Source organism: Podarcis filfolensis (genome assembly GCF_964270895.1).
Source record: "Podarcis filfolensis genome assembly, chromosome: 2".
Taxonomy (NCBI): Eukaryota; Metazoa; Chordata; class Lepidosauria; order Squamata; family Lacertidae; genus Podarcis; species Podarcis filfolensis.
In genome coordinates this window covers 121041003-121063909 of record NC_139605.1, presented here as the reverse complement: position 1 = coordinate 121063909, position 22907 = coordinate 121041003, and the positions used below count along the sequence as shown (strand labels likewise).

Genomic DNA, 22907 nt, shown 5'->3' with positions numbered 1-22907 from the left:
CTGCAGCCTCAGCAACAGTAAAGGGAACAGGTGAGCAGCTGAAACAGCTGCAGGGGGAAGAAGAAGCCTGGTTGGAAACAGAGCCACTGGGGCCCAACCAGGCAAGTCAGTGAAGCAGTCCCCAGAGATTTTACAGCCCACAGACCCCCTCCCACCCAAACCAGTGGTGCAACTCACCGCATCGCTCCAGTTGCCCAATGGGCACACCATGCAAGTACCAATAACCATTGACTCTGGGAGCAACGCAGACTTTATTGGAGTGGACTTTATCAAGCAACATCGCATAGCACTCATGCCAGCCACGATGCCCCTAAACGTCGTCACGGTCGATGGCAGGAAGCTACTGGGAGGAGAGGTGGTACAGCAAACACCACCGATGGTGATGCAAATTGGAAACCACCGCGAAGTCATCAGCTTCAACGTCACCCACCTGTCGGACACGCCCATAGTGTTGGGTATGAGTTGGCTGGATAGGCACAGCCCGGCATTGGCATGGTACCAGCGGCAGTTGACCTTCTGTTCCTCCTACTGCGCAGAACACTGCATCCAGACCCGCCAGGAGGAGGAGGGGCAAGAGGATGAACCGCAGCTACACCTAGGCATGGTGCAAGCGGTACCCAACAAGTACAAGGAGTTTTTGGAGGTCTTCTGCGAGAGGGAAGCGGATAAGCTGCCTCCCCACAGGCCTTACGACTGCAAGATTGACCTCCTGCCGGGAGCGACGCTGCCGACTGGGAAACTGTATTCCATGTCTGAAGATGAACTGCAAGAACTCAGGGAGTTCATAGATCACAACTTGAAGCGGGGGTTCATCCAAGAATCTAAAGCAGTGGGGGGCAGTCCCGTGTTTTTCGTGAAGAAGAAGGACACGCCCCAACGGAGACTCATAGTTGATTTTAGGACCATAAATTCCAAAACAAAGCCCGCAGCATTCCCCATGCCCAAGATCGACGACCTGCTCGCGACGGTGAGGAAGGGACGGATCTTCACCAAGTTGGATCTACGAGGGGCGTACAACCTTATACGCATGCGGGAGGGCGATGAGTGGAAGACAGCCATGTTTACACCTTTAGGCACCTATGAATATCGCGTAATGCCTTTTGGTCTGCAAAATGGCTCCCATACCTTCCAAGCTTTCATGCATCACGTGTTAGCGGGACTCCTCTACAAGAAGTGCGTCTGCTTCCTGGACGATATCCTGATCTTCTCGGAATCGCAGGAGGCTCACGAGAGGGACGTCAAGGAGGTCCTGCAGAGGCTACGGGAGCACAGACTTTACGCCAAATTAGAGAAGTGCCAGTTCGACATGACGGAGGTGGATTTTCTGGGCTACAAGCTGTCCGACAAGGGACTCGCCATGGACAGCGCCAAGGTCCGCGCGGTGTTGGACTGGAAGAGCCCGCGCAATCGGAAGGAGGTCCAGAGGTTCGTCGGCTTCGCCAACTTTTATCGCAAGTTCATCAAAGGGTTCGCGAAGGAGACGGCGGCCATCACGGACACCCTCAGCTCCAAGAAGAAGAAGTTCACCTGGACGGACCAGGCGGAGCAGTCCTTTCGGAGACTCAAGCGTCTCTTCGCGTCCGAAGAACAGCTGCTACATGTAAACCCCAGCAGACCAATGAGGGTTGAGACGGACGCCTCAGACAGAGCAGTGGGGGCCGTCCTGTTGCAGCAAGATCCGCAAGGGGAATGGAGGCCGTGCGCATTCTACTCCAGGAAACTCAGCAAGGCGGAACAGAACTACACCATCTGGGACAGGGAGTTGCTGGCCATTCATGCAGCTTTCAGGGCGTGGCGGCACTTCCTCGTTGGAGCCAGACACACAGTGCAAGTCCGCACGGACCATAAGAACCTGGAGTACTGGCGCACGGCGCGGTTCCTGAACCAGAGACACATCCGCTGGGCGGAGTTCTTTGCGGATTTCGATTTCCGGATAGAATACATCCCGGGAGACAACAACGTCATGGCGGATGCACTATCCAGGAAGCCGCAGTATCTCGAGGAAGCGGCGCCGGTGGCGGCCAAGCACATTTTCGCACCGAAAGCGTGGGCGTGCGCTTCAGCTGCCGTGGACCTGGACGCGGTGCGTCGAGCGCTGCAGACGGATTCGTTCGCACAATCCAAGATGGCGGAGGTGCGAAGAGGCACAGCGAAGGACGACGAGTTCCAGATACGAGACGGACTGCTCATCCGCAGAGGGGCTCTCTACGTGCCCGGAGACGACCTCCGCGCGAAAGTCTTGCAGCAGCTACACGACGCGCCCAGCGCTGGGCACTTCGGCAAGGACAAAACGGCGGAATTAGTAACCAGAGACTTTTGGTGGCCCAAGGTGAGGGGAGAAGTCGCGGATTACGTCTCCAGGTGTGACACCTGCCAAAGGGCCAAGCCAGTACACAGGAAGCCAGCGGGTCTACTAGAACCCCTACAGACGCCGCTCGAACCGTGGGAGAGAGTGGCCCTGGACTTTGTCACAGATCTGCCCAGCTCGCGAGGCAAAACAGCGGTGCTCGTGGTCGTAGACATGTTCACCAAGATGGCACACTTTATTCCGTGCGCGAAGGTGGCCACAGCGGAACAGACCGCCAAGCTGTTCATAGACCACGTGTTCAAAGCTCACGGCTTGCCGCGGTCCATCCTGTCCGACCGGGGTCGCCAATTCGTCTCGAGCTTCTGGCAGAAGCTGCTGGGCATCCTGAACGTCAAGATCAACTTAGCGTCGGCACGACACCCGCAGACCAACGGACAAGCGGAGAGGGTCAACGCCATCATGCAGCAGTACCTGCGATGCTACGCCAATCAACAACCCTCGACCTGGGTGGACTACCTACCGCTGGCCGAGTTTGCCTACAACAACACGAAGCACGGGTCTACGGGAGTGACACCGTTCTTCGCCAATAATGGGCGGCATCCCAGAACTTTCCCAGGGTTAGAGACGAAGGGGGAGGGGGAGCCAAGGGGAGCAGAGCACTTAGCAGCAGAGTTACAGGAGGTCCACGAGCAACTCCGCAGGCAATTGGAACTGGCGAAACACGCCTACAAAATGCAGGCAGACAAGCACAGGAGGGTCGGGGAGGACATCCAGGTGGGGGACTGGGTCTGGTTAGCAGCCCAGGCAGTGCCGGCCAGGACGCTAGCTAAGAGGAAGCTCAAGCACAAGCAGCTGGGACCTTACCAGGTCGCGGCGCAAATCAATCCAGTGGCCTTCCGGTTGACACTCCCGGAGGGCTCCAGAATGCACCCAGTCTTTCATAGGTCAGTGCTCACACCCTACAGGGAACCCCACAGGTTTCAGGCGACAGGGAACGCGCCAGACACACTTAGTGAATCTCCGAAGAGGGAGGGGTCACGGAGGGCGACGCCACTCAACGAGGTCACGGAGATTTTGGACTCGAGGTGGGGGGAAGAGGGGGTGGAATACCTCCTCGCCAGGGAAGGTACCCCAGCCAGTGCCAACAGGTGGGTACCGTGCTATGCCGTGGAGGAGCACTATCTTAAAGACGAGTTCCATGCACTCTTCCCACACAGACCTATGCCGGCAGAGTATTTCGACGACTGGCTCTTCACGCCCACACTGTCAGCCAGTACGTTCCAGGGTTTTTCATCAGCTGAAGAGACGACGCCAGACACTAGCTCCTCGGAGGGGTCTCTCTCGGGGTTTGCCACAGACCGCTCCTATTGGTGGGACACTCAACCGGAGGTGGGGTGGCGCAGGGAGCTGCTGCGGGGACCTTTGCAAGCTGTCTCACCAGAGGTACCCGGGGGAGGGGAGGACATGGACGTGTTGGGGGAGGATCCTGGATTCGAGCACATCAGCAGAGAGATGGAAGCAGAGGAAATCGACGTCGACGAGCCCGTTGCGGTTGGGCCGGATCCAGTGGACCGGCTACACACCAGGGGGGAAGAATGGTATCCCGCACTCACACCCACTGGACTGGAGCACCCGGAACCCACACCCGAAGAGGGGGAGGGGGGAAGGGGGGGCTTCGAGGGGGGGATGGATGTCAGGGAATCAGGAGCAGGAGCACTGGGGAGAGAGGATTGGGAGAGCGAAGGGGAAGAATCCGAGGGCAGCGTAGGGGAGTATGACAGTGGCCCGAGAGATTCCATGAGCTTCTCCAGCGAATCAGAAGATTCCCAGAAGGGGGCGCCGATGGTCAGGGCAAGGGGGGTCCCAGGGGGGACGCACCAGAAACAAGGAGCCAGAGGGGAACCCCAAAGCAGCAGTGGAGGATCAGGACCAGTTTCCCCACCAGAGCGTAGTGGGGGGGAGGAGTCACATGTGTCAGGAGCAGTGTCTCCTCCAGAGAGGGAGTCAGGGCTGACCACGCCTCCAACGGAGGGGAGGTCAGTTGCAGCTAGCCCCCCCGATGGGGGAAGCAGTGACAGCAGCAGTGGAACGGTCAGGAGGAAAGTTGCTGGCTGGGCGCGCGCGCCAAGTTCAAATGTGCAGGCGGGCGGAACAGCAGGAGACCCGGATGGGGAACCAGCTCCTAAAGCCCGCCGGAGGGAGGGAGAAGGCTCAGGGGAATCAGCGGGAGAAGAGGCTAGAAAGGGCGGAACCCCGGCGGGCAGGCGGACCCAGAGGAGGAAGGAGCAGCGGAGAAGGTGGAGCAAGGCTAGACTCTTAAATTGGTGTAAAGGGGGAGGAGACTCAGACGGAGCATCAGTGGTCTGACACTTTAGACGTGGGGCTGCGCGCTGCGGCTCTGGAAGTGAAACTGAACTTCAATAAAGGCTTTTATACTTAACAACGAAGCAGCGTTGGTCCTTTGTGAGCTGGGACCTAGGGTAGCCCTGACAATATGGGATATCATTATTGCACCTGCTAAAGAGGGAAAACATGACTAGCCCTGACTCCACGGTGCGACACTTCAGAGATAATTTTAAAGACAGCTTACCCTAACCTTGGACACTCCCACCAGAGTGGCTTGACACCCCCTCCAGCATAGAGATGACACAGAATGATTAATATAACTACCTGTAAGTTTCACTAGGCTCCAGTGCTACATGTGAATAATGTTCAACATTGACTCTTTGATCCTAGCAGAGATAGTTCTGGAAGGAGGTGCACACCACATTGTCATCCATTCCCCTTCAGTGACAGCCTCACTTCCCAGAATTGCTTATGCCCACATCCATCTCTAAATTAATAGTCCAGAATTATGTTGTATATATCTGCTGCTAGGCCCTTCACTCATCTGGTACTGAACAGAGTAAGAGATCATGGTGCTCCCTGAGTGCAACCTCACAATAATGCATATGATGACACCTGCAACTTTGAAGCCAATTGAGGGCTTATCCACATTTCCTCTTGTCCGCTGCTTTCCCTTGGGGGAAACTGCTCTTTAACACTCAGTCAGAGCAAACAGCCATCTGGGTTTTCCTTGGACTCCCATTTGTTCAAGTGTGGGTTTTACCTGGAAAAGGAGCAGGCCAAGGGGAAAACCGCTCAGCACCATGCTTTCTAAGCACAACAGAAGCAGAAGTGTGGATAAGTCTTAAGTCCCAGCTCCTCCAGCTAAGCTTCCAGCTGTTGCATTGCCAGCAGTTTATACCTCCTGAACAAGTCTTGAATTCTGTGGAATCCCTTCCTTTCTCACCTGCGCCCCCCCCCCGGCAATGTTGCTTGTATTGAAATGGTTCTGGAAATAATGGGTGGCCCACAAAGAGAGTCAAATTGGGCAGTGCAGGAGCCAAACACTGCACATATTTTGCCCACACTTTAAAAGCGGCCTGCAAAACCATGTTCTGTATACGTATTTATTTACATAGTTCTTTTTGTCTGTATGATTCTAAGCACCATATCATGGGTTCCCTGGTGGTCTCCCATCTGGGCATCTCAGCTGACCCACCAAGTGTCCCTATTTCCAAGGGACAGTCCCAGATTTACAGAAGCCATCCCAGTTTCTGATTTGACCCCGGAATAACCCACTTTTCCTTAGGATATTCCTATTTTCGTTGGAGAAATGTTGGAGCATATGGAGTTATGTGATCCCCAAGCCAAGGAAATAAGTAACTATACAACCTTTAGAAGACATCTGAAGGGAAGGGGTTTTTTTGGTAATGTTTAACGATGTTTTTGTATAAGTTGAAAACTGCCCAGAATGGCTAGGGCAGCCCAGTCAGAATCATCATCATAATAATAGAATAGGACATTCCTATTTTCATGGGAGAAATGTTGGAGGGCATGAGACAGATATAGGAGATAGCTAGTGCTCAGGAGATGCAGAAACAACTGCAGCTGGAATCCAAAGGAATAGGCACATTTCACATTTTATAAAAAGTGGAACATGGAGAAAACTTAGCAGTGTCACTTAAGAGGAGCAGTGCTTGTGGCTGCTGGTTTTCTCAGGGCCCAGGGTTGTTGGGTTGTGTGGTTCATTGTGACACCTTCCCTCTGCTGGCTCATTGGTCACCAGAGTGCTAAAAGGCCTAAAGGTAAAGGACCCCTGGCAGTTAAGTCCAGTCGTGGACGACTCTGGGGTTGTGGCGCTCATCTCAATTTACTGGCCAAGGGAGCTGACGTTTGTCCATAGACATTTTTTTCCAGGTCATGTGGCCAGCATGACTAAGCTGCTTCTGGCGAAACCAGAGCAGCGCGTGGATATCATTTCATCTCCTAAGACATGTAAGTAGGATTTCTCTCAGCATCTGCATTCTGTGATGATAGTGAATTCCTCTTGAGCTTAGATGCGTGAATGCCAAAACCAGTTTAGGAACGCAGATCAGGAGAGTACTAACTGTGGGCCCCATTTCTCACATTTTTCTCTTTCTTTCCTAGGCTTTCGAGGTTGAGAAAAGTTTTGTCCCACTTGGGGAGAAGGAATAAAGTCTCACCTCTCCTGGAGAACATGGGGGAAAAGACATGAGAAAACTTAGTCGTGTCACTTAAGAGGAGCAGGGTTTGTGGTTGCTAGTTTTCTCAGGGCCCAGGGTTGCTGGGTCGCGAGGTTCATTGTGACATCTCCCTCTGCTAGCTCATTGGTCGCCAGAGCTCTAGAAGGCCTGGGCATCTCCTATACTTGGATCATTCCGAGAGAGAGAGAAAGGAGAAGACATGTAAGTAGGATTTCTCTCAGCATCTGAATTCTGTGATGATAGAGAATTCATCTTGAGCATAGAGGTATTAGAGAGTGCTGTGAGTCCCATTTCTCTTTCTTTTCTAGGCTTTCTAGACTGAGAAGTCCTTTCCCACTTGGGAAAAAAGAATAAAAATTTTCCTCTCCCAGAGACCTCCCCCTCGCCCACCGCCTCCCCCTCCCCCTCTGGACCCCTCTTTGAGAGGACACAAAAGTTAAGACCCTTCAGCATATAGATATTGCTTCCAGAGTAATGTTAGTCCTTAAAGTTTCTTAGGAAAGGTCTCTCTGTAACTGAGGCCTATTTTGAGGTTCAGAAAAATAAAAATATCCCATGTGTCTCTTTGTTTCCCTGTAGGCTCTGCGGACCTCCTGCTATCCTGGTCTGGAAGAAGATGGCAGGAGGAAGAAATGCCAAGGAAAACATGAAGGCAATGTCTATTTCCAAGGATATGTTCAGAGTCAATAGGAAACTCCCTAGAAATCAGTTCTACTTGCTTGCCTTCTCTTCTTTGCCATTCAGATGATATGATAGTTGAATACCTGGAGGGAGAGCAGGGGCTTTGAAGTTCTCCATCATCTGTGCAGCAGACCGAGAAGACAAACAGGTCACCTAGTCACAGTCATCCCTGCTATGGGCACAGGACTTTGGTTATAACATCAATATGGAACAGTGGGAAAGGTTATGGCAGCAAGATATCAAATTTACACCATGTTATAATTTGAGGGGAAATACCATGAAGATGCTCTACCAATGGCATCATACCCCAACTAAACTCACCAAAATGTATAAAGGAAGCTCACCAATATGTTGGCGTTGCAAAAAGGAGATAGGATCTTATTACCATATGTGGTGGACTTGTATGGTGATAAGCGAGTTTTGGAATAACATATATGAAGAATTTAAAAAACTATTTAAATTTAACATAAAGAAAAGACCAGAGATTTTCCTTCTAGGAATATTACCAACAGAAATAAAGCAAAACACAAGACCACTGTTTATGTACTCAATTACAGCCGCAAGAATACTCGTAGCCAGAAGTTGGAAATGTGAAACAATACCAACAATAATAGACTGGCAATCACTCATGGTAGAGTATTTTCACTTAGCAAAGCTGACTGGAAAAGTTAGGGGAGCCCTAAATCAAAAAGTATAGAGAGAATGGATATTATTCAAGGAGTATATAAGATCACACTGTAAAAATGAAATTATCCTGGCAGAATTGAATGATACTTGTGTATAATAAATAATTGGAAAAATATATTAGAAAAATATGCAGAAAAAGCTATAAAATAAACTGTGCGATAAAATTAAGATATTAGAAAAAGTATTATCATATCTTGACCAATAAAGTTTTGCTCTAGAAGAACAAAACTTTATTGGTCAAGATATGATAATACAATCGATATTCTTTTATTTTAATGTTAATTCTTATTTTTATTCTTGTTATTCCTTTTTCATTTTTGTGTGAAATTCTGTTGTAATTATTTGTAATGTATTTGTATGATAGTATTTCAAATCAATAAAATAAAAATAAAATAAAAAACCAAAGTCATCCCTGCTAGGATGAGAGACATCCCTGCTATCTCTTCCAACAGAAACAATTAGCCAGAGCCAAAGAATGGCAGTAGGGATGATGATTTAGGTAAACCAGTTTCCTCTCATGTTCTCCTTCGTAGTAAAGGTTCAGGGTGAGGAGCCATGGAACTCCTTGGAACTTGCGGAAGGGCTGTACCTCAGTGGTAGGCAGTCTGATTGACATACAGGAAGCGGGCTGATGGAGACGGGGTGGAGCCCTTCTCAAGTGGGCTGCAAGAGGAAGGGTGCTCCCTCCTTTCCAGCCAGCATAGAAACATTGCTCTCCACCTTCCCACTGCCAGCCCCTGACAGGCTAGTAAGACTTTTTGCAGGCTGGTAACTTGTGTGTGGTTCGATTGTCATTTGTGTTGGTGACTAACTTTCCCCATTGCTGGTTGCTATGCAGGCTTGAGGCCGTCTTTTGGCAGATCTGCCCTCATGCTGCCGTTTTCCAGCACTACTCTAATAATAATAATAATTTATTATTTATACCCCGCCCATCTGGCTGAGTTTCTCCAGCCACTCTGGGCGGCTCCCAATCAAGTGTTAAAAACAGTACAGCATTAAATATTAAAAACTTCCCTAAACAGGGCCGCCTTCAGATGTCTTTTAAAGATAGGATAGCTGCTTATTTCCTTCACATCCGAAGGGAGGGTGTTCCACAGGGTGGGCGCCACTACCGAGAAGGCCCTCTGTCTGGTTCCCTGTAACTTCACTTCTCGCAATGAGGGAACCGCCAGAAGGCCCTCAGTGCTGGATCTCAGTGTCCTTCTCAGTGTCACTCTCCTTCTGTCGCTTGGTTCCTCAAATGTCGGGGGACGCAAGCACAACCATGAACCACAGAAACTGAACACAGGAGTTTTGTGTTTCCCATACGGCTTAGTGGTGTGTTGCACCAGGGTGCCGGCCTCTCAGGGGCTCCCCAGCAAGTGGGGGAGCTGCACAGCTTTGCCGGCAGCCTCCCCTTTCCCTGCACACCCTTCAGCTGTGCCCCGTCAACCATATGGCTGGCAGGCATGCAGCTTGCCTTCCAAGCCTCTGCGGGAGAACAATCCCCGCAGAGGCTTCGGATGGAAGCTGCGCCCCACCAACTATATGGCTGGTGGGCACGCAGCTTCCCTCCCAAGCCTCTGAGGGGATTGCTCTCCTGCAGCGGCATGGGGGAGAGTTGTGACCCCCCCCCCATGGCTGGCAGTGCACAGCTTTGCTGCCGCCCCCCACTATCCATGGTCATTTGGGGGCACTGAGTGGATATTTGCACCCTGGCGCTGCATCTGCTAAAGACGACCCTGGAACCAACCTCACCATTTCCCAGTGAGAGTGTCTCTTTCTTTGGGGCTTCTGCATTTTGGGGCTGAAGGAGCACATTGGCCCAACGGCAGCATGCTCTGAGAAACAGCTTTTCGGTGAACATGGCATGCTGTCGTGAATGTCACCTTGCAGCTTGATCTGCCCTTCCTGTGAGACAGCCGCCCTCCTGGGGCACCAGGGCCACCCGGGTCACGGTCAGTTCTGGAGAGGAGCGGGGACGAGGGAAGAAGTGCCAGTGCCGCTATGGGGGACCAAGGGGCAGAGAGAGCCAAGCCCAAGTCCCCCCGGAGCCGGCCCTGCCCCCCTACAAAATGTTGAGAATGGTATTAGTAGTTAGCTGTAAAGAAGGGAAGAAACTACTGTTTCCATTATCCCTAACCATTCTAGTTGGGGTTGATGGGAATTAGAATTCAAGAATATCTGGTGAGCTATATATTCCCAACCCCACTGTTAATCCTGGAATAAGTCCCACTGAATGCAGTTGCGCTTACAACTGCATGGATAGGATTGCACTGCCTATTTCGCAAATAAAACTAGCCAGATAAACAAACATGCTGGAGGTAGCATTGTATTCTCCTTCTCTGTTTATTGGGCAAGTTTGTACATAAATTGTTGTACTATATAAAATAATTGCTTCTGCAAAATGATACTGTGACTTTTAACTTTTCCTGTTTTGGTTGCTTCTGTTTTATAATTCTTTATAATTCTTTATTTTATTTTTCTTGTACTCTTCATATAATTGAAAATCAAATAAATTTGGGTGGGGGTGGCATCTAGCATGGGGAGCACAAGGCCCTCTCAATGTTATCAGACTCCCCTCAGCCTCAGCTGACATCGCCAATGGTCATGGGTCATGGCCAATGGTCAGGGAGGATGGGAGTTGTAGTCGAGCAGCATCTAAAAGACCATAAGTTCCCTGTCCATAACTGAAGTGAACATAACATCCAAACTGCTAATATAAAATCAGATATATATCATCAATACCTCTCCTACAAATGAAAAACAAAACAAAATAAATCTCCTGGATTTCCATGAGTTATAGTTTTCATATATGTATTATTAATTATTAATAAAATACACATCAGTAGTTAATTAATCTATATATCACTGGACCATCATGAAGTCTCTCTAGGATCATGAGGAACCTGTGGCCCTCCTTTTGTAGCCAGACTACAATTCCCCCCATCCCTGAACATTGGCCATGCATGCTGGCTTGGGCTGCTGGGAGTTGGAGCTCGAAGTTGGATTGTTCCAAAGTTTCAGGCAGAGATAAGGCTTCGCCAATCCTGTTTCTTGAAGTCCTTTTAACTGGAGATGTCAGACTGAGACTGCAATTCCAAGCATGTTTACTGGAAAGTAAGACCCAATCCATTCAATGTGACATACTTGCAGATAAACATGTATACAAATTGCAACCTGAATTTAGGGTCTTCTGCTCCCAGAGCAATCAATATGTGCTCCGCCTTTGTGCTACTGCCCCTCCCTGACATCACACAAGAGTCCTGGTGGGCAGTCAGTAGGTATTGGCTCCAGTGACAAATCAAGAACAAGGCTTCCCAGGAGGGATCAGATCCAGCAATAGTCTCGTGTTGCTGGCAAAAGTACATATCCAGCATGACTGATTAGGCAATTCCTGCATCAAACAGGAATAGACTCCAAGCTCTCGTCAGCAAGGGGCCCAAGGTGATCAGCTGTGCAGCAAGGGAGATGGCAACACATCAAGGTTCAGGACACAGATTTCATTCCTTATCTTATTGGACTAGCTGCACTGGGTGTTGCTATGGGACAAGATCCATGTTTGTGTACAGTGCAACTCTCCAGGGTCAAGTTCCAGTTTCAGTCTTGCCAGTGACGCTGGTCCACTTCACCTGTCACGTAATGCTGTGGGGCCAGTTCCTTCTCATCATGAGCCTTCTGAGTTTCAGTGCCACTGCTAGTTAAATGTGCCAGCCATCTGCTCAAGAGCCCTGCAGATCACTGAAATTATGCACTCCTTACCCAAAGACCTGTAAAGGTACACTAAAGTCAAGGCAAATGAGGTTGGAGGGAATCTGAGAGGTTGACCTGCCCATGCACTTTTAAGGTTCATACCAGGAGAAAGAGGGTGAACTCTTTTGAAATGGCTGTTCCTTCTTCCCCTTCTCACGTAAGCTCCTGTTCTGCTGTAGCACATTTCCTGTTCACACACAAAGAGAAGCACAGGAGGATGGCTTATGGCTGCATCCAAGGCAACCTGTTCTCCTTCCTCAGAAGTGGACAGGAGCTGGGGAGGAAAGACTTTTGTGCCTCTCAGCTCCAGGTTCTGGAGAGCCTTTGGGCAAGACACCCTCAGGGCTCATCCACACTTCCATTTGGTCCGTGACTTCTAGGCATGGATCCAATAGGTTTTTCTTTTGTCCTGCCATTTTCCCCAGGATAACCCGTGGTTTACTGCTGAATCAGAGCAAACGTCAATCAGGTTTTCTGTGGATTGACACTTGTTCTGATTCAGCAATGAACAGCAGATTTTTCTGGGCAAAGGAAAACCTATCAGGCCCATGCCTAGAAGTCACGGACTAAAAGGAACAAAATTTGGGACAAAAGGAAGTGTGGGTGAGCCCTTAGTCTATCTCCTCATTGCAGGGGACCCTTGTTGTAGGCACCTGTGCAGAGGTGTCATTCCTTAGCAGATGCCCAATCCTTGACACTACGGCAAAAGAAGGCCAGGCTGCCTTTGATTCGATTTTCCTCCTCGAAAGATCCACCAATGAGGAAGTGTCAGGAGGAGGCTGTGTAAGCACAAACCTTTGAAGAAGTTCTAACACACATGGCTTCCCCTCAGAAAAACCCAGGGACTGTAGCTTGCCTCTCGCAGAGCTACAATTCCCAGAACCCTTAATAAACTACAGCTTTCATTATTTTTTTGTCAGGTGGGATGTGCTTTAAACATACTTGACTCCAACTTGGATTTGAGCAAATGGCACTGTTCCTTGGGAAATTGAGCAGTCACTGCTGCAAACAGGCTGTGTACACACTATACGTTTAAAGTGTATCTGAAGAACATTCTTTCTCTCAAAGAATTCTGGGCACTTTAACCTGTGCCCAGAATTCTTTGAGTGGGGGAATGTGCTTTGAATTTGCTTTAAAGGTTTATAGTGTATATGCAGACACACAGAAAGTAGCTACTTTCTGGATAAAGCCATTTTCTGGTAACCATTGCCACCCAATTATTGTTTTCCTACTTGACCCTAGGAGAACTTCACGCACACTTACTGATCAAGCTGTGCTTTTGGTTCTTAACTAGGGAGTTGAATGTTTAGGAGTAGTGTAAAAGAGGAGAGTTCACCAGAGGAAGCTTGTCATGCAAGGTACACCTGGCAAACTTCCCTCTTCAGCGCAATAATTTAAAGGTTCAGGAACCCTGCCCTCTTTTTTGCATCTGGCCATCCTACTGACCTCAGGGATACCATTCCAAATTTCAGAGGAGGGGAGAGATTTCATGGAGAAGGCTAGACCCACAGCAACCATCCGGTCCAGTGTCAGTGTCTGGTTTCGGTGCCACACCATTGCCCACTGGCACTGAAGCCTGGTCTTGCTCCCTGGAGGGGTCTGATGACTGTGTTGTGCAAGGGGCATTGTGGGAACTTCAAAAAACAGCAGCTAATAGCTGCTTTCTGCTGCTGCCTTCAAATAAGCTAAGGACTGGATGTAAAAAGAGTTCCACCAGATGGTACTTTGAGAGCCCTTTCAAACCTGGAGCCAACCCAGATAGCAAAAGCAATTCAGTTTGTAGAACCAGCAAACAGGTAAAAAATGGAACAGTGGACTTGGAGAAGTGCAATGGAGAAGGAGAACTGCCCCCCCCCAATAGTGCCCCCACTGATGCTTTCTGTGCTTTTGCAAGGACAGTTCTCAATGCACCCGGTTGAGCACTAGATGGTGTGTGTGTGATGTGGGAAACTAATGTATGGACAAGTTTTCCAGTGTCTGCCTGGAAGCAAGCACTGGCACCCTTGGGACACCTGGAACAAGAATGGAATCAATACCATCCAACACATGAAGATCAATGCTGTCTGGGAAACCAACCAGGCTATGCTTGCGCAAAGCTAGAGAAAGTGTGTTGGTTTCCCCACCTGGCTCCCTGTTGCCTCTTCCTTGCCAGATTTCACAAACATATTTGCTCAGCAAACATTTGGAGAACCCTTCATTGAGCTCCCCAAATCATTATCCACCTAGTTAAAAAAAACCAAGATAATTTGTTACCGTTATTGTGGTAGAATTTATAATAATGTTGGTCAGAGGGCAGGTCTCTGTTGCATCTGGTGCTAAAACAAGAACGGGGGACGGGGAGCAGGTGCTGTAAGTCCCCAGGATTCTTCTACACCCCCACCACCATTTTTTCCTCTCATTGGAAAGAACTCAAAATAATGCTCTTCTAATGGTTCTGTCAGTGCAAGCATTTCAGCTTTTCAGACTGACCACCCCTCTCCTTCCCCTATGTGCTATTCTGAGGGTTCTCTTGATACACACATGGGAACGCATGGGGGGAGGATAGGAGTGAAAGCCCCACTGCGCTACCAGAAGGTCTTGCATGGGCTTCCACTAGCAGAACTCATTAGTTGAATCCCACCCTAAGGGTCCTTTATGCACATAGGTGATGCCAATGAGATTTTCAGGAATTTGCACAAGATTAATATTCAACACCATGGTTTTCCCAGTAGTGATGTATGGAAGTGAGAGCTGGACCATAAAGAAGGCTGATCGCCAAAGAATTGATGCTTTTGAATTCTGGTGCTGGAGGAGACTCTTGAGAGTCCCATGGACTGCAAGAAGGTCAAACCTATTCATTCTTAAGGAAATCAGCCCTGAGTGCTCACTGGAAGGACAGATCGTGAAGCTGAGGCTCCAATACTTTGGCCACCTCATGAGAAGACTCCCTGGAAAAGACCCTGATGTTGGGAAAGATGGAGGGCACAAGGAGATGGGGACGACAGAGGACGAGATGGTTGGACAGTGTTCTCGAAGCTACCAGCATGAGTTTGACCAAACTGCGGGAGGCAGTGGAAGACAGGAGGGCCTGGCGTGCTCTGGTCCAGGGGGTCACACAACTAAATGACTAAACAACAACCAACACTTTGAATTGTGCTCAGAAACGTAGTGGGAGCCAATGCAGTTTTTACAGGCCTGGTGTTATATGGTGTCGGTGGCTGCTTCAAATCACCAGTTTAGCTGCCACATTCTGGATTAGTAGTAGTTTCCAAGTCACCGTGGAAACAACTAAACAACAACAACAACTCTCAGATACGATCCTGAACAGAACGTAAGACGTGACTGCGTGTCTGTGTGTGCGTGGGTTGCGTTTCACCGCTTCCACGTATGCGCGTGACACCATTTTGGCCGTCTGCGCATGCGCAAGCGGCAAAACCCAGAAGTAACGCGCTCAGTTACTTCCGGCTCGCTGCAGAGCGCAACCTGAAAATACTTATCCTGAAGGCGTATTTATCCCGAAGTATGGCTGTATATCGGTTTAGAATTGCACCCTAAATGTGACCTTGCATTTGAGTCTGTGTGTGTGTGTGTGTGTTCCTAGAAATTGCAGGTGTGCAGGCCGTGATCCTAAATTGTGGGTGGAGGGGGGTTCAATCCTTTTCTTCTATGATGCTGTTGAAAACAAGAGGTAAACTGCTATGTCATCTGAGAAGGTATCCCTGGATTCACTTTGAGTTAGATTCAGCTAAAGAGATGCGCTACTGGGAGCCAGCGCAATGAGTCCCGATAGCACAATGGGGCTTTCCCCCTCCTCTTCTCCCAGCAGGCAAAAAACTCAAGTGGTGGGGGAATCAGGAGACAACCCGCCAGAGCACTGCACTGGGGGAGGATCATTCCATCAGACAAGCAAAAATGCTGGCATTGACAGAGCCATCTCCTTAGTGCTACTTTGAATTCCACCCTTTAAATTCTGCAACCTGGGAGCAGAACTAGATGTGACACTACTCCCCCACCCCTTTGGACACCCATGGCTGCCATTGCTCGTTCTTCCATCCCCACCTCACCTAATGGCCAGTGTGGGGAGGAGTAACCTAGAGAGCACTGAGCCCTGGTGTCCCATAATGTGCCCTCTTCTACTGCATGTTGCCAGGATGAGGCAAGAAACAGGGAGTGATGGCAGCTCAGCATCTCTCATTAACATCTTGCTCCACCTGAACCCTCCTCAAAAACCCTCCCAGGTTTTTCTTTTGGCTTTCCTCCAAATCCTTTGGGAGTTTTGCCTGGAGGGGAAACTTCAATTTTGCATCAGATTTCACTTTGCAAAATAAAATGTCAGTTATTTTCGTTTTCGTTAAGCAAATGCTGAACCTGCGTGAGGAGCAGCAAACGAGGCCTTTTTTTCTCTTTGTACGGAGCAGCAACTGAGAGGAGGAAACAGGTGGCTCGCAGGGCCACAGGCTCTGGCTGGAAAGGCATCTGGCTGAGGTATTTATAACCGCAAGGAGCCTCACATGAAAAGTGACTAAGAATCAAAGGGCTGTATTTTTAAACAAGCTTTGACGCAAGTGCGAACAAAGAGCTATAAATTAACCACCTACATCCCCCACGCTCTGTGCCTTCCCAGCCTAACAGGATGCAGGGCTGTTGAGGAACTAGGACTGCCTTGTCATCAACACCAAAATAAGACAATTTTTCACCTACTTTTCTGGAGGCCCACTGAAGCTGGAACTCTACATTTAAACACATGTGTAAAAATTAATTTATTTATTCAATTTCTGTCCCACCGTTCCCTCCCAAAGGAGCGCAGGGCTGAGTGGCAAGCACATTGTTAAAAGCAGTATCATTAAAAACCTTCTAAAAATAGTTTCTATAGCATTCTAAAAGCAGTTTTAAAAATTCTCTCAGCCAAGGATTTCAGGGTTGTCAAGAACAGTATCTCTCAGCCATCAAATACCTTTGTAAATCAGGATTATTGTTTTTTTTAAAAATCCCTTCAAAGTCTCCAATAAGGGAGACAGACATAGCTCACCAAAGAGGCCGTTCCAGAAGCAAGGAGGAGCCACTGAGAAGGTCCCATTTTGGGTCAACACAAACCAGGCAGCCCTCAATAGTGGCACTACAAGCAGGGCCTCTCCAGACATCCTCTTTATAGAGCAATTACCCTGATTTACCTGCATACAGCTTCAGCAGGGGTTAGGTTATATCCGTTCTTTATTGAGTTTTCATTCTGATTTGTTTGTGAGGTGGTTATAACAGGCATTCGTCCTGCATTCATCTTGAATTGCTTGCATGGTGTTTATACAGCCTCTGGATGGTCAGTTGTGCCCACACTTTCCAAACAGTGAAGAGTCTGTTTCTTTTTAAAGTGGATTTGTTGTGCCAGGGCAGGGGCATCCAATGTGGCTTTGGACTCCAACTGCCAGTCAGGGATGATGGGAAGTGAAGTCCAAGGGCATCTGAAGGGCACCACATTGACTACCCCTGTGCTAGGGCGACACGGCACTTTAATCCCCTTTAACTGCACAAGTTCAGTTTGCCCTTGAATCCCTCCTGCAAAACAGTGACAGTGAATATGAAGCATAAGTGAAACGTAAATAAATTCTGCAGCAGTTAATGTAGATAAGAAAATCCGCATAAGAGTGCTATCCTCTTCAGACAAACTGAACTCAGTGAGATTTACATACCTCACACATCAATTTATTTCTATGCCACCTTTCCATAGTTAAAATCATGTTCAAGACGGCTTACAACATGAAAAAAATTACGTAATTACATAACAAAAATAGTCATAAACTAGGGTTGCCTGGGGAAAACCTGGACATGTCATGGTGGGGGGGGGCAACATGCCCACCCGAGAGGATTTTTACATTTTAAAGGAAATGTCTGGTTTTGGGGAGTTTATTTTTAATTTTTAAAATAAAGACGAAAATAAAGATACAAAGGATTCATATAAATAACAGCAACAACCCCCCTCCAACAACCCCCCCCCCCGGCCCAAGAGCCTGTTCAGCAGCCTCAGTTTTTGTAGCTGGAGTCAGTCAGCCCACACTCTCCCAGGTCAAGTGGGAAAGCCCTGCAAGGCAGGGAGCAGGTCTTCCAGGAGTCACATCCAAGACTTGCTCCCAAATAAGAGTATAAGATACTGCTTTTCTCAGTTATCAGAGTTACATAACTAAGTCTGCTTTTGCTTGTCACGGGAAATAGCAAAGCTGGATATATGTGCAGCATGTATACTCTGGTCCCTAAAAGTTGCACCTCATTCCAGCTTCCAAAATTGCATGAAATATTTTTGTTGTCATAAGGACTAGAAATGTTTGAGTGAAAGATGGGATCTCAGGTTGATTAATTCAGCCCCTCAAAACCTGTTTTCTATATACCACTTACAGCTTTGTCTTTCCCTGTTCCCTGTTTACTGTCTAGCAAGGAAAAAAAAGATTACCGGTATCTTCCATTGCAATTTCTTTGCATCCATAAACCTATTAAAAACAAATATTAATAAAATCACCATCATGAAATTCAAATATAAAATCAATAAAACTTTTAGAAGAAATATTGGTAGCTAAAATCATGCTTGCTGCAACAGAGAAAGTTTTCAGCAGGCAAGTAAAACACTGTGATGAGGCTGCTGACTAAAAAGCGCAGGTGCTGCCGCCACACTAGAGAACCATCTCCTCACAAATGTGGAACAGACATTCTGAGGCACTTGTAAAAGTGCAGGTTCCACAGATTGAAGGATCAGATAAATGCACATATGGGGCAAGGTGAACACCTTTATTTTAACTGCAAGATAGACCCAAAAGAGAAAATAACAGAACACCACTAGTAATCACATACAGCTCTCAATCAGAGATTTGCAACATCTCTTAGATAATGACAACTCTCTTTCCCAAGCTCTGGGAGGAAGACCTTTCATTGCCTACAGAAAGCCACCCAATCTTAAACCGCTCCTCACACACAATAGTACAACAACCAGACTTAACGAGGACACTGGCACAAGAGCCTGCAAAAAATCTAGATGCCAACTTTGCTGCCACATCATTATTGGCCCCAATAACTTCAAACATACCATCTCAGGCCTATTTAATTGTTCATCTTCCAACATCATATATGCTATCAAATGCCAACAGTGCCCTTCAGCTCTCTATACTGGACAAACTTTATGCCAAAGAATAAATGGGCATAAATCATAAAACAGAGAAAACAGAGAAACCAATAGGAAAACACTTCAGTCTCCCAGGACATTCTATACAAGATCTTAAAGTAGCTGTCTTATTGCAAAAGAATTTTATACACTTAAAAGAGAAGTTGCTGAATTACAACTCATTACTGAATTAAAAACTATGGAGAGACCTAGTCTGAATAGAGATACTGGGTTCATATCCCATTATACATACTAAAGCTAATTTTGGTCATCTATCCCTTTAAAAATCCCTCGCCCTTTCCTGTGGAACCAACTGCCATAACAGTAATCAACAGTTATAAGGTTGAAGCAACCTCTGCTTCAGAGTATCTGACAAAGTGTGTATTACACATGGAAGCTCATACCTTGAAAGCTTATATTTAGTTGATCTTAAAGGTGCCACTGGAATTATTAAAAAAAGACTTTTTTCATCTTTCACCTTGTTATTTATTATGGTCCCAAGCTCTTAGTGGTACCATTTCGCACTGTGCATTTTCACAAGCAGGTTTGTCAAGCCTCAACCTGAAGGTGTCTTTTGAAAGCTCCATGGCACCAATGCAGTTACGCAGCCACTTTCCACCCACCGCCAGCTTCTCCAACACCAGCCCCTTCTGCCTGCTGTGGCAAGCAGGATTTGAATTCTGTCCCAAAAGCCGTGGGAAAGAAGTGATGAAATGGCAGGCGAGGAGGCATAACAGCTGGTGGTCAGCATTTGAAGAGACAAGCAGCCCTAGATTCACACTTGGCAATGTTTCAAATCTAAGCCTTGTAGCCAGCACTAAGCAGTCCCTATGCCAAAATCAAGACTGTAATAGTTGCTTTTGAATATTTTCCTGCCAAAGTCAATAACTGCAAGGTTCAAGCCACGAGGCTGAATTTTCCCAAGGTCTTCATGTTTGTTGCATGAAAGGCTAATTTTTAATTTTACTATCAAGAGTGTTATTCGGCTCCACCATCAAGGTTATCTTCATCCCCCTCCCAGGTTCACTGTGGAAAGGAAGCTGTACAGCAATGTATATAGCCTGGTGGAACAGCAGGTGCTTTCAATGCAGGAGGAATCCGGTTGAGTCCCTGGCATCTCCAGTTAACAAAATCTGGCACCAGCACTGAGAAAGACCCTTCTTTGCCTATGACCTTAGGATGCTTCTGCCAGCCAGAGTAGACAAAACTGAGCTAGATGGAGCAAAGGTCTGAATCCAACTCTGCATAAGGCATTTTCATATAAAAGCCAGTTCACAGGAACAATCTGTTTCCCACTCAGCTTACATGGTAAAGAGTGGCAGAAAACTAACCAAATATATAAATACAAGTATATGACGAGATTTTTTTGTTAATATTACAAAGCCAATATAAATTACAGTGTTAAAAAGCCCACCCTGAAAAATCACACTGGTTAGAAAGGCAGTATCTGCCAGCTAATAGAGCATGAAGACATTAAACTTTAACAATGCAATCAACAAATGTCATTATAATGATAAAATTACTGTATATTATAGAGCTCAATGGGAGACGGTTCAACCCGCCCACTTCACTGCAGGCTAATCATCTGTAAACGGCTTAAAAGTCTTTTGTTTAAGTGGCTAAATAAAGCATGAGTATAAGACTGAGTACCTGAACACATCCTGGAATCAATACTGAATAGTGAAGAGGATGACTGGCACACCTGTGTGCTCTCCATAGGTCTTGGACCAGCACTGCCAACAGTGAGGGATGGTGGGAAACTGGAGTCCTAAGCATCTGAAGGGTCATAGGTTGGGGAAAGGTGGCGAAGAAGGTGAGTTCTCTGAGTTTTTGCTTTAAGATGCTAACCATTTCAAGTTCTGCAATTGCCCCAAGTTTTGCTGGTCTCAAGCAGCTAGATATAATATTATTTCTTGGCTGCAGGTGCATCTGTAAATAAGAACGCACTGAACTCAAGTTATTTTAGGCAGCTGAAATAGATGCTGTCATTGCAGGCATATTTTGTGATACACATTATACAAATGTTAATTACAAACATTATATAACATTCACATTTTATACAAACATATAACTGCTGAATCTCTATAATGTCAGCAACAGGACAAAAATACCTTCCAAAATAAAAGGGCTAATTTCATCAAAAATAACAGCCTATGAAAAACACTGTAATATAAGTTTACAATCACTATGTGGTTTAAAATTCAGGTGGTAGCCATGTTGGTCTGACGCAGTTGAAATAAATAAAAAAATTGTCCAGTAGCACCTTAGAGACCAACTAAGTTTGTTCTGGGTATAAGCTTTCGTGTGCATACTTCTTCAGCTTATACCCAGAACAAACTTAGTTGGTCCCTCAGGTGCTACTGGACAATTTTTTTATTTATGTGGTTTTAATCAAAGATACCCAAAAGGAATGACAGAAAAACAGAAATATCACAAAGAGCCATTCCAGCCACTTCTCAAAGCAAAAAAAAAAAAAAAAAAAAGACACTGATGTAACAACATGTATCTGCCACTTGATTGTACAAAAACTTCCAAGCAGTTCACAAAAATATAAACCAAAGCATTAAAATTATCAATAAAAACAGTTAAAAACAGGTATTTGAAGATATTCAATAGACTTCAATAGCAGCTAAAAAAACACAAACAACGTGTAACATCCAATTGTCCGGATAGGCTTGCCTAAGCAAAAAAATGTTTTAAGCAGTCACTAAAAAGAGAGCAATGAATGAGCCTGACAGATGTCAACAGGAAGGAAGCTCCAAAGTGTGGGGACTGCCATACAAAAGACAGGTGTCTTACAAATGTGGCACCTATAACAGTGCCAGTTCCTCAGACTGAAGCAGTTGAAAGAGCATATACTGCAATTTCTGGAAGCCCCACACAGAGTGCATGGCGGCAGTCCCATCTTGAAGTCAACAACGCCTGGACCACTGTGGCCAAGCTCTCTTGATCCAAGAATGGTAATGGGTTATTCCATGCCAAATCACCTGATTTTAATACTCAGCCATGCTCTCACGACTCATATTTTCTTCCAAAAAAAATTATGTGTAGATACTGTTATGTACTGAAGTTCTCACCCTGGGCCAGCAGGGGGATACTGTAGATAGTTATGCAAATGAAGGATCGAAAGTGACGTTCAGTGATTGGATAGTTTGTATGCAAACGAAGGATCGAAAGTGACGTTCAGTGATTGGATAGTTTTAGAAAGTTGCAACAGTTACGTTGTTCTGGAGCCCTATATAAGCAGGCTGACTGAGCTCCTCAGTTCAGTTCTGTTCTGGCCTTTGAATAAACAAGAGCTGTTTGAAGAATCGCTGTGTCGTTTGATATGTTCGCCCACAACTTAACAGATACCTATGAGTTAAGCTCAAAATAATATTTTAAGATATTTTTGGTCCAAAATTGGGTGCAGGAGAATTTTTTGAAAATTTCGATTTTTATGAGATTTAGCCTAATGCAATTTCTGCATCAGTGTAGAAAAAACGTCCTGTTTCACTTATTTTTCAACCGATTGGGCTTATTTTGGTATCAATATAAAGCTAATTGTGGTCTCTTTCAACATAAGGTACAAAAATGGTCTTAAGTGCCACAGAAAAGGGTCACCGACCATTCAAAGTGAATTTTTGTTCTTCCTGGTAGGTTCGATAAGCCATAGCACGCAAACCACAACTAACACGTTTCATACTTTTGTTGTAGAATGAGCTAACCATGTACTTGTTATGTTTTAAAAATAAGGAGGGTGTTTTTTGCGGTTATAAAATAAATTGATTTTGAAGTAAATTTTTTACCAAAAGTTTTTTACTTTTTTTGGACAGGTTTAAGGTCTCTT

General features: G+C 46.7%; 2 long non-coding RNA genes across 4 annotated transcripts; one reads left to right on the top strand and one right to left on the bottom strand.

The window, feature by feature from the left end:
* The first annotated feature begins 6071 nt into the window (after nucleotides 1–6071).
* On the top strand, nucleotides 6072–8626 carry LOC310756147. Of its 3 annotated transcripts, XR_014544714.1 has the most exons (3): nucleotides 6072–6524; nucleotides 6733–7059; nucleotides 7167–8626. It is a non-coding gene; the product is annotated as an uncharacterized lncRNA (long non-coding RNA). The 3 variants fall into 3 exon arrangements; XR_014544715.1 differs by having other exon boundaries at nucleotides 6072–7059; nucleotides 7176–8626; XR_014544716.1 differs by having other exon boundaries at nucleotides 6072–7059.
* Nucleotides 8627–16960: 8334 nt separating this feature from the next.
* LOC310756162 lies at nucleotides 16961–19093 on the bottom strand. Its single transcript, XR_014544736.1, has 3 exons — nucleotides 19004–19093; nucleotides 18322–18413; nucleotides 16961–17487 (listed from the first exon to the last, which is right to left on the bottom strand). It is a non-coding gene; the product is annotated as an uncharacterized lncRNA (long non-coding RNA).
* Between the last annotated feature and the right edge of the window lie 3814 nt (nucleotides 19094–22907).